This window comes from Ranitomeya variabilis, chromosome 2 (assembly GCF_051348905.1).
Source record: "Ranitomeya variabilis isolate aRanVar5 chromosome 2, aRanVar5.hap1, whole genome shotgun sequence".
In the NCBI taxonomy this organism is placed as follows: Eukaryota; Metazoa; Chordata; class Amphibia; order Anura; family Dendrobatidae; genus Ranitomeya; species Ranitomeya variabilis.
This window is the reverse complement of record NC_135233.1, coordinates 28,640,107-28,652,816: the sequence shown is the minus strand read 5'-3', so window position 1 is coordinate 28,652,816 and position 12,710 is coordinate 28,640,107. Positions and strand designations below refer to the sequence as shown.

At 44.9% G+C, this 12,710-nt stretch overlaps 1 protein-coding gene across 3 annotated transcripts in view; it reads left to right on the top strand.

Annotated features, from left to right (window-relative positions):
* Nucleotides 1-12,710, top strand: part of SUSD4 (sushi domain containing 4) — a 157,099-nt gene that overhangs the window by 126,505 nt on the left and 17,884 nt on the right. The gene's annotated exons all lie outside the window — the stretch shown is intronic.

The following is a 12,710-nucleotide window of genomic DNA, read 5'->3' as shown; positions in this document are numbered from 1 at the left end:
CATAGTCTTCTCTGGGGCATGTCCTTTCACCTCTCCCTACCAGATGCTGCCAATCACAGCTTTGCAACTGAACTGTGGTTGGTGGTGTCTTAGAAGGAGGGGTGAAAGCACACGCCCCTAAAGAAGACTCTCAAGAAACGCCCAGTTTGTCTACAAAAAGAGATTTCACATGCTGTGCTCCAAAAGCAACAAATGTGAATATTTCGGCAATGGAGCGATGCAGCGCGAAATGGAAAAAGGTGTCAGAATCAGGGGAACTCAGGGATTTTTACAAGGTATTTAGCTCAATTATTTTTGAGCAAGTGACAGGACCCCTTTAAAATATTGTCCACACCTCTTAATCACCCCAATCGCTCTTGATCAGATAGAGTATACATAAACTGTATCGGGAGTCAGTTTGGAACATGGCACAAGACTAAGGGTACCGTCACACATTGAAATTTCCATCGCTACGACGTTACGATTCGTGACGTTCTAGCGATATCGTTACGATATCGCTGTGTCTGACACGCTACTGCGATCAGACACCCTGCTGAGAATCGTACGTCGTAGCAGATCGTTTGGAACTTTCTTTCGTCGCTTGATCACCCGCTGACATCGCTGGATCGTTGTGTGTGACAGCGATCCAGCGATGTCTTCGCTTGTAACCAGGGTAAACATCGGGTAACTAAGCGCAGGGCCGCGCTTAGTAACCCGATGTTTACCCTGGTTACAAGCGTAAACGTAAAAAAACAAACCGTGCATACTCACCCGTCGGTGTCCTTCAGGTCCCTTGCCGTCTGCTTCCTGCTCTGAGTGCCGGCCGGAAAGTGAGAGCAGAGCGCAGCGGTGCTGCGCTCTGCTCACTGTACGGCTGCACTCAGAGCAGGAAGCAGACGGCAAGGGACCTGAAGGACACCGACGAGTGAGTATGTACTGTTTGTTTTTTTACGTTTACGCTGGTAACCAGGGTAAACATCGGGTTACTAAGCGCGGCCCTGCGCTTAGTTACCCGATGTTTACCCTGGTTACCGGGGACTTCGGCATCGCTCCAGCGCCGTGATTGCAACGTGTGACCGCAGTCTACGACGCTGGAGCGATATTCATACGACGCTGCGACGTCACGAATCGTGCCGTCGCAGCGATGAAAATTTCAATGTGTGACGGTACCCTTACAATGCTAGATCTCGCCATCAGCACTCAGGACACTAAACTCCTCAGACCGATCCTGCTGAGTCAATTGCATAATCTTGGCATGTAGGAGTCTTTATGGTCGGCAAAAGGAAAAGGTCCCATTGCTTGAGGCCTCCCCTACTCTCCATATTATGTACCAGGTTACCTGTAGGAAATGTAATATGAATATATAAATTAGTGATTCGCTCTTGGAGCCTGAGGATCGTGTTTAATGCTAAGTTAATGGATTTCTGAAATCTGATGACTAATTGGATGTAATGCGACAATTAGATTTCAGCACCTGCTGTACTATCATAGGAACATTCTCCGAAGAACATTAAGTGAGATCATCTGTATCATCCTGCACCTATTGTAACTCCATCATCAGCATAGAAGAATGCAGAGAAATGGAGGAGAAAAATGTAAATCACTAATGCAAATCAGTGCCCCAAAAATACATATTCATAATAATAAAATCCTATTGCAACTTTTCCAAGTCTCCCATATGTAGAGAACGTTTATCCATACAGTGACTTAAAAAAGTATTCATACCCCGTGAACTTTTCCACATTTTTTCATATTACACCGATAGACTTAATTGTAGTTTATTGGGATTTTGTATGATACCAAAACAAGTGTAAAAGAAATGATACATGGTTTTATAATTTTATAATTAGTTTTAATATATATATATATATATATATATATATATATATATATATATATATATATATATATATATATATTGTGATGCAGCGGCAGGACCATACACAGTGAAATGGCAGTGACCCAAGCAAGTTCAAACAAAACGTTCTTTTATTGTGTTACTTCACACTGTCAATATAGTATATGGCTTCTTCATACAGTCCATTAATAATGCATGGCTATATGATGCAGTCAATACACAGGCCGAACTTCCCTCCGTCCAGTTTCCCTAGGTGAACGCACGCCGGTAACAAGTCTCTGTACTCACTCAGCGCACTGCACTCTTTATCCTCCGGAGTGCAGCTGGGTACACATAAGACAGTCCAAGACGCAGGGTGTCAGTCTCTCTGGTTCCTTTAGCCTCTGTGTTGCTCCACACAGAGAGAGCTCTGCAGACAACTGCCCTGCCTGCTTCCAAGAACACACTGACACACCTCCCCCACTACTACAGGGCTTTTAAATCAGTCACTGCTTCACTATACTAATTACAGCCACACCTGTGTCTGTAGTACGCCCTCATGGCCTCACTACGCTTCCATGCACATTCTGCAGAGCACATACAGCGCCACCTGGCTGTACCAGGGGTCACTGCCTCACAATATGTATTCAGCCCTCTGTAGTGTGATACCCCTAAATAAAATCCTGAGTGACTAATCGCCTCCATTAGGGTTGAGCGACTTTTGCTTTTTTAGGATCGAGTCGGGTTTCGTGAAACCCGACTGTCTCGAAAGTCGGATCGTGTGAAATCTGCCGATTATTGTGAAAAGTCGGGGGGCCGACCGAAACACGAAACCCAATGCAAGTCTATGAGGATATATATTTTTTTTCTCTCTCTCTCTCTCTCTCTCTCTCCTCCGTCCCTGCAAAGTTTGTGTTTCACTGTGCAAATCGCTATATCCCAAACGTTAACATGGCGGCTTTACCCCCTGTGACGCCGCACAAAGCAAGCCAGAACCTATGTCATCACGCTGCCAACACTCCTTCATTGGCTGAAAAAATGGCGGGGAAAGCGTCATATGAAACGCGACTTTGGCGCGAAGATCGCCGACCGCATGGCCGATCCCACAGTGGGATCGGGTCGGGTTTCATGAAACCCGACTTTGCTGAAAGTCGGCGACTTTTGAAAATGTCCGATCCGTTTCGCTCAACCCTAGCCTCCATAAGTAACATAATTAGTAAATTGTGTGTAATTTAGTCTTAGTATAACTACATCTATTCTGTGAAGGCCTGAGAGGTTTGTGTGAGAACATTAGGGATCAAACAGCATCATAAAAACCAAGGAGCCCACCAGACAGGTCAGGGATAAAGTTCTGGAGAAGAGTAAAGCAGGGTTAGGTTATAAAAAAAAAATAGCACAAGCTCTGAAGACCACACAGACGCTATGCAATCCATCGTCAAAAAATGGAAGGAGTACCTACAGAGACATGGCCTTCCACCTAAACTGACATCCCAAGCAAGGAGAGCACTAATTAGAGATTTGGACTAATTTGGACTAAATGCAGAAACCTGTGTGTGGTGGAAAACTAACACTGCACATCACCTTGAAAACACCATCCCCACCGTCACACATGGTGGTGGCAGCATCCTGCTGTGGAGAGGCTTTCCTTCAGCAGGGGCAGGGAAGCTGATCAGAGGTGATTGGAAGATGGATGAAACAATGTACAGGGCAATTCTGGAGGAAAATGTGTTAGAGGCTGCAAAAGTCTTGAGACTGGGGCGTATGTTCACTTTCCAGCAGGACAACGACCTTAAACATCCTGCCAGAGCTATAGTGGATGGTTTAGATCAAAGCATATTCTGTGTGTGAATGGCCTAGTCACAGTCCAGACCTGAATCCCATTGAGAATCTGTGACAAGATTGCTGTTCACAGACGTCTCCATCCAGTCTCACTGAGCGAGAGCGAGTGTGCAAAGAAGAAGGGGCAAAATGTCACCTCTAGATGTGCAAAGCTGGTAAGACAGACCCAGAGAGACTACAGCAGCAATTGTAGCGGAAGGTGGTCCTTGACTGAGGGGGTCTGAATACAAGTGAAAGGCACAATTTCCAGATTTATATTTAGAAAGTCCTGTATCCTGTACTTTGTGTTGATATGACATGAAATCCCAATAAAATACATTTAAGTTTGTGGGTGTAACGTGAAAAAATGTGTAACATGTAATGTATGTACATAGCGTTATTTTGTGTAGAAAAACTAAAGTGAAAAACTGATGTGCAGAGCTGTACGTACCCTATAAGAAGAGCATGGAATTGTAGCCATGAAGCTACCAGAGAGGGCGCTAGACTGTATGACAGCAGATTGTACCTCGCCCCGCCGTGATTGCCGAGAGTTAATGCGACGGCACATGTAAATCCCATCCACGTGGCTCCATATGGCCACTAATAATAAACTACTTGTTTTTGAAGCCGCGTTATTTAGCAGGAGAATAAACAAATCGAGAACAACAAATCTTACACACAGCAGCATCTGTGGCGACACAATGTGAAGAAGGTTTATAAGGACGCTGCTAATATCACGGTAACGTGTTCAAAAATGATCCCAAAATGGAGCACAAGGCACGTGGCATATGTAATGCCTGCTTTCATACTTACTTTGACCCCTTGACCTTCATTGAAGGGTTCCTATCATTCTCAAAAAAACTTTTTACCTGTCTTAGTGAAATGTCAGAAGTTTTGACCAATGAGGGTCCTACTTCTAAGACCCCTATTTCTGGCTAAAATGAAGGTACAAGCGCTCAGCCTCTTCGGTTTACTAGGGCCTTCTAGGAGACCTATATATGGGATCATATAAATGTCTATATAATTAGTGCCATTAATAGATGACAGGGTGGAGGGAGATGCTGCTGCAGTTCTTCTCTGTGTATGGTAGCCTGCATGCTGTGAGAGGGGAGAGGCAGCTGCAGTTCTTCTGTGTATAGGAGCCTGCATGCTGTGAGAGGAGAGAGGGAGCTGCAGTTCTTCTTCTGCGTGCTGTGGGAGGGGAGATGCAGCTGCAGTTCCTCTGTATGGGAGCCTGCATACTGTGAGAGGGGAGAGGGAGCTGCAGTTCTTCTGTGTATGGGAGCCTGCATGCTGTGAGAGGGGAGAGGGAGATGCAGTTCTTCTTCTGCGTGCTGTGGGAGGGGAGATGCAGCTGCAGTTCCTCTGTATGGGAGCCTGCATACTGTGAGAGGGGAGAGGGAGCTGCAGTTCTTCTGTGTATGGGAGCCTGCATGCTGTGAGAGGGGAGAGGGAGCTGCAGTTCTTCTGCTTGCTGTGGGAGGGGAGATGCAGCTGCAGTTCTTCTCTGTATGGGAGCCTGCATGCTGGGAGGGGGAGCTGTAGTTCTTCTGCATGCTATGGGAGGGGAGATGCAGCTTTAGTTCTTCAGTGTTTAGCAGCCTGCATGCTGCGAGAGGGGAGAGGCAGCTGCAGTTCTTCTTCTGTGTATAGGAGCCTGCATGCTGTGAGAGGGGAGAGGGAGCTGCAGTTCTTCTGCATACTGTGAGGGGGGAGAGGGAGCTGCAGTTCTTCTGCATACTGTGAGAGGAGAGAGGGAGCTGCAGTTCTGCATGCTGCGAGAGGGGAGATGCAGCTGCAGTTCTTCTTCTGCATACTGTGAGATGGGAGAGGCAGCTGCAGACTGGGCACAGAAGTAACATTACACTTAGAGGACTGAATCAAAACATCGGGTGTAGAGAGAATAAGTATTTTTAAAAGTCAGAGGAAAAAGAAAAAAATACAAAGAATACATGTTACATAGAGAAATCCGAAGGAGCAACTGCAAAGGTCTTGACGCTTGGACGGGCACCAACAACACCAACATTTTCATATTGAAACGGCAGCGTTGAAATATAGTAATTCTATGTACCGCTTGCCATTGACTGTGCCATCTGCACGAGGCATTGTCTGTAGTCTGGAGCGCTTGGCAGCAGCAGGCGGTATTATACATGGAGTGAGCGGTGTAATGATATTATACCATGCTTGCCAGTCACTTCACATCTGCTGACTTTGACCGGCGGCCAAGAAACGCCCAGGTAAGAGCTCCGCAGATATCTCCAATACCGCACTTGTCTTACTCTCTTTCATGACATTTGCATTTTTCAAAAGAAAAAAAATTATATATACATTTTTTTTAAATAACCTATGAAGACATTCCAGGACCCTCATCCAGTCCAGGACCCCCTCCAGTTAGCCGGAGTGTCTCATGCTGGGACATTACACCCTCACATGTTGTCATCAAAACGAGACACCGTAACCAGTTCTGCCTCATGTCTCCGCTGCTCTCCTGAGACACCATAGATGATTTTGGCTGTTTTTTAAGCACTATATGGCAGTATTTAGTAATGCCCCTTGTGGCTCTGTGCGGTGTATTATTTTTGCTGTTTTGGTGATGGCAGCACTTTATTGCATCACTATTTAGAAGGCTTCCAACATGTTGCCGTTACTTGCTCACTGTATGTTGATATTATTTCAGCACTGCATAGCAGTATTTTTTCTTGGCACTGTGTGCACCAAACATTATATTTTCTGGCGGCAGCACGGTATTGCATTGATATTTTGGCCAACGTATGGCACTATTAATTGAACAAATATATTTCGGCACTGTGGCCTTTTACCTTATGTGATAAATATTATATTATATTAGTTCAGATAGTTATGATAGAAAACACTCAATGCTAAATAATATACTTTTATTTTTTAAGATTTTATTTACATTCTGGAACGAGCTTTTAGATTTTATTTTTTTCAAAGTAGTTTTTAGTGATGAGCGAGTATGCTCGTTACTCGAGTTTCTCCAAGCATGCTCTGGTGGTCTCCGAGTATTTCGGCGTGCTCGGAGATTTAGTTTATGTCGACTCAGCTGCATGATTTGCGGCTGCTGGATAGCCTGAATACATGTGGAGGTTGTCTGTTTGTTATGGATTGATCCGTTACATATTATTTGGGTCAATAGCAAAATCCCTCTGCCTTCCCACTCATTGAAGCCCTCTAGTTTGACAGATTCCCTTGAAATCTATGGCTGTCTATAGTAAGTGATCACATACAATTGCACCAAATTTATTAGGAGGGATGTATCTCTAGGTTTGGTGCACCTTCTGTTTGAGGCTGCACATAGAACACCAATATTAATAAATTCCCCCCATTATGAGATGTTTTTGTCACTTAGACCAATTATTGAGACATATAAAACTTGAGCCGATTATGAGGCACAATAAGTTTATAACGATGCCCGTGTATCATCATATATTCTGCCTCTATCCACGGTCCCAGGTAAACACTCGGTACGTAAGATACACGTGGAGGCATAACCAGCATCCGACCAGTGTCACCACTGACAGAGGAGACCAAGAGTCGATCTCAGATATAACAACACAAGATGCTATAGTCAGGACAGGAGTATGGCGCCCACAACTCCAGTGGCGAAATACGTAACACAGTAGCGGATGGCTTCTATCACCCTGTGTCATCTGTACCAAGACACGGCGAGGGGCGTCCATCTTTCTCTCGGAAGGACGTAGCTCGTAGCTGTATACACTGTTGGCACTTCCATGTAAACAGTAAGAAGTAGTAGAAAGTGAGGTAAGTAAATGAATGAGCTGGCAGCGTTCTATGATTCTAACGCAGCAGGGTTATATGAGTATAATGCAGCAGAGTTCTAGGTTTCTATGATTCTAATGCAGCAGAGTTCTATGGTTCTAAGATAGTAGGGTACTATGTTCTATGGTTCTACGACAGCAAGGTTCTATGGTTCTAAGGCAACAGGGTTCTATGGTTCTAAGGCAACAAGGTTCTAGATTCTTTGATAAGGAGGTAGCAGGGTTCTAGGTTTTATGTGAACCTGTCTTGGCTCCAGGGCTGGGCACTGCTTCCTTCTCCAGCCCTTTGCTGTGGTCCACACTAGGCTTTAGAAGTTGCCTGGCGAACTACAGTGACATCATCACCCAAGGCCTTTTAAAGCTGGCTCCGACGCACTTGTGTGCCTGGTTATTAAGTGTGCTTTGTGCTCAGTTACCTTGTGCCTTGGAGTTTGTGCCACTTAGCCCGAATCTTCTCATCAAACTTCAGTCTGTTTCTACAATCTATATTTACTTCCCGGCTCAGACCTGCCACTAACCCTACGTCTGCTGTAAGCATAACGAACTTACTCTTCTAACGATCCAGTGTATCTTCTCTACAAACAAGTTTGCCTGTTGTCTCTGCTGCCAGCCATTAGCCATTTATCTGCTTGTTAACTCTTTGTCTGCTGTAAGCATAACGAACTTACTCTTCTAACGATCCAGTGTATCTTCTCTACAAACAAGTTCGCCCGTTGTCTCTGCTGCCAGCCATTAGCCATTTATCTGTTTGTTAACTCTTCGTCTGCTGTAAGCATAACAAAATGTTTTCTGGACTTACTCACACTACAAACACTGCTGCAAGTCCTGAAATGATGATACATCTTCAGTTCATGTGTGTGTGAGTCCTGCCTCTGTGTCTTCTGGTGTTCCGCTGTCCTGGTCCTTGTTGAACCATGTGCTGTCCGACAAGTCCTGCCCGCTGTACCGTTGCCTTTGGTCCGTGTTTTTCACCCTGACCTGTGGCTTAGAGAATCCATCTAACCACCCATCTCCTGATTTTGAGGCCGCAGGCTTCTAGGTTGCACGATTAGATATCTGACAGCGTTTGCAACTGGTCCCTCAACCAACCAATGATGTCACCAAATCTCTTGGTCAAATGACGTTTCGGATCTACAGTGCACACTGGCTGCCCAACCTTCACCGCCGGTTAAAAGAAACCCGCCACACCACAATAATAAAATAACCGCACTCTCTTCTGGATACATATAAATATGTTTTAATCCTTGGTGTCGCCACTCCCCACTCGTACATAACATCGGATAATGGTCTGGAACGGGAGACGTCTCCACATCAATCAGCGGCACCATCGCCTCCTCCGACATCCCATGATTGCTTCCCATTTTCACAGCTTGTCGTTGGACGCGTCCTGTCGTTTTTGCAACGCGCTATAAAGATTTACAAAGTGAATGTTGCATCCCGATGCGGCTTGTTTAACGGAGCGCGGAGGCTCATCTGTGTTTATTGTGGAGAACAGATGCCTATTTTCTTATCGGAGCTTGTCCTCATTTTACACACAGTAAAATCTCCGGCCAAGCGCGGTGACTTTTTATTATTTTTTTTTTCTAATCACGACAATCTCTTTGCTGCCTTTTCTGCCTATTCGCTAAGCCGTGGCAAGAACCCATCTGGCAAGGATGAGAAAGTGGATTTGGCACGAGGTACGAAACTCTCGGTGCTGAGTCGTCCCCGCCGGATGAGTCTCAATCTTCGAGTTGACTCTTGATTTTCTGTAACAGGCACTTTTCTATCAGGAGCAGATGCTTCTTGTCCGATAAAGCAGACTGCAGAGAAGGGATCCTGTGTAATGGCCCCCGGAGCCCGGGTACCACCAGCTAAACATGTCCAGGTCGTCGGAGTGCCAGCTGTCTGGTGTCCAGGATATTTACAGCACACCAAGGAAATGTGCATTTCTGTAGTGTCTTTGTGTTTTACAGGGCCTCATTATGGAAGTGCTGCGGAGAGCAGATTAGGGGGCTGCCATCAGCCAGATTAATCGTGTCAGTTGGAAAATACAATATGCCAGCGAGTGCATAATTCATGGCGGGGACTGAGCCTTATAAATCTACTGTACAGCTTGGGAACATTTCACTTTGAGATTTGCTTTAAAAAAAAAATAATCTAATTTAAATAGCAGGCCGGCGTCACACTCAGTGTAAGACAATACGGTCCGTTTTTTACGGCCGTAATACGGAGAAATGTTCCCAAAATAGTGATCCGTATGTCATCCGTAGGCAGGGTGTGTCAGCGTATTTTGCGCATGGCATCCTCCGTATGTAATCCGTATGGCATCCGTACTGCGATATTTTCTCGCAGGCTTGCAAAACCGACATCTAATGGATTTATGTGCTCAAATGTCCGTTAAAAAATATATACAGTATATATATATATATATATATATATATATATATATATTATTGAGACACATACAGTTAGGTCCATATATATTTGGACAGAGACAACATTTTTCTCATTTTGGTTATAGACATTACCACAATGAATTTTAAACAAAACAATTCAGATGCAGTTGAAGTTCAGACTTTCAGCTTTCATTTGAGTGTATCCACATTAAAATTGGATGAAGGGTTTAGGAGTTTCAGCTCCTTAACATGTGCCACCCTGTTTTTAAAGGGACCAAAAGTAATTGGACAGATTCAATAATTTTAAATAAAATGTTCATTTCTAGTACTTGGTTGAAAACCCTTGGCTGGCAATGACTGCCTGAAGTCTTGAACTCATGGACATCACCAGACGCTGTGTTTCCTCCTTTTTGATGCTCTGCCAGGCCTTCACTGCGGTGGTTTTCAGTTGCTGTTTGTTTGTGGCCTTTCTGTCTGAAGTTTAGTCTTTAACAAGTGAAATGCTGCTCAGTTGGGTTGAGATCAGGTGACTGACTTGGCCATTCAAGAATATTCCACTTCTTTGCTTTAATAAACTCCTGGGTTGCTTTGGCTTTATGTTTTGGGTCGTTGTCCATCTGTAGTATGAAACGACGACCAATCAGTTTGGCTGCATTTGGCTGGATCTGAGCACACAGTATGGCGGCTCTGAATACCTCAGAATTCATTCCTGTGTCACATCATCAATAAACACTAGTGACCCAGTGCCACTGGCAGCCATGCATGCCCAAGCCATCACACTGCCTCCGCCGTGGTTTACAGATGATGTGGTATGCTTTGGATCATGAGCTGGACCACGCCTTCGCCATACTTTTCTCTTTCCATCATTCTGGTAGAGGATGATCTTGGTTTCATCTGTCCAAAGAATGTTCTTCCAGAACTGTGCTGGCTTTTTTAGATGTTTTTAGCCTTTTTATTCTTGATGCTTATGAGTGGCTTGCACCGTGCAGTGGACCCTCTGTAGTTACTTTCATGCAGTCTTCTCTTTATGGTAGATTTGGATATTGATGCGCCGACCTCCTGGAGAGTGTTGGTCACTTGGTTGGCTGTTGTGAAGGGGTTTCTCTTCACCATGGAGATTATTCTGCGATCATCCACCACTGTTGTCTTCCGTGGGCGCCCAGGTCTTTTTGCATTGAGGAGTTCACCAGTGCTTTCTTTCCTTCTCAGGATGTACCAAACTGTACATTTTGCCACTCCTAATATTGTAGCAATTTCTCGGATGGGTTTTTTCTCTGTTTTCACAGCTTAAGAATGGCTTGTTTCACCTTCATGGAGAGCACTTTTGACCGCACGTTTACTTCATAGGAAAACCTTCCAAATGCAAGCACCACACCTCAAATCAACTCCAGGCCTTCTGCACTATAATATCCCTAATTCTCGTGCTCCTTCTATTAGAAATCAGGGGGCCCCTGGCTACTATCTCTGTGAGGTCCCTATCGCTCTCAAGTAGATGCCAATTACTTCTGATTGCTGTTCTTATCTGCCTGTCCATTGGACCATACTGGAAACAAAAAGTAAATTTTTTGCCTACTAATCTCCTCTCGTTCTCCATATGGCTAGATCTCTATGTCTCTATACTAATTTGTTGGACAGGGGGTTTGTTGGACAATACTTATTCCATGTTTATATCATGCCCCGCTATGCTTCTTGTTTTTCTTTCAAGTGATGTGTTCCTAAGCATTACGTGGATGTATAGCCATATTTAGGATAACTTACGGAGATAAGCGTAGCAGAACGATCGCTAGTTTTGGTAGCGCAAGCATAATATATGATTGCTAATTATAACCAGACAATATAGGGGGCGACCACGATAAGGAGTAATTTGTACATTTATATGCATAAGGTTTGTACTAGGGTTGGTTTTGTATTACTGTTTTTAATTTTTGTATTGATTTTAAATGTGTTTATGTCTGTTGCCGAGAGTGGACGGCGTGACGCAGAGGGAGGAGCAGTGCACACGCACCTGTCTTTAGGCGTCATGTCCGTCCACTCGGTGAACCCGTAGAAGCACCTGGTCGGTGCGAAACGGCCGTCGTTCGGCTCTCACATGTCCTGTAATATACACCCCCGTGCCGTGAAGATGGACTTCCAATAAAGTTACCTGCAAAGAGACCGGTGAGTGCGGCCATCATTTCTTCTTTAGTTATACCGTTATGCAAGTTTTTTTCTGGCTGATGCACCCGAGATCAGAGGCTGATGGGCGTACCAGTCCACACTTCGGAGCTCAACCCATGAAAGTGGGCAGTGCGGGTTGCTTTTTTCTGTGCATTTGAACTATATACGATTGCTTTATAACCCAGCACGCCACACTTAAGAGGACTGGGCTGTAGTGGATGTGGACGCGTGACCCAGGAAAATTATATGTGAAATGGAGTCAGAAGCTTTATCAGCCAGTGCAGGACTGCAAGCCGGCCGGGTGGATGTTAACCAGTATTTTAAGGACTGTGAGCAAGCCGATGAGGTGCAGACATTGAGTACTAAAGCCCTAGAGTACAAATTACTCAATTTATCTGAACGTGAGGTCAAGTTGTTTTGGACAAATAATTCATTAACCTCGTATGTTGAGAGTGGCAGAGTCCCACGAGGTCTAAGGGTGTGGAAGGAAATATCACACTTCTCACAAGACCCTAGCTTTCGCACCAAATGGGAGCAGATTATGCTCAAGTGTTCGCAAGAACTGCTACAATTAGTCCTGACATCCAACGTTCAGAATTATGAAATCATTAGGTACAGGATGCCAGCTTCCCTTTAGGCGGAGGCGGACGCGCCGAGGAGGCAAAAAGAGGAGGATTCGTCCAGGACCGCAAACGGAAACAAGTCTCGTGGAGGCAAAAACACTAAGAGAACTCCACGAGT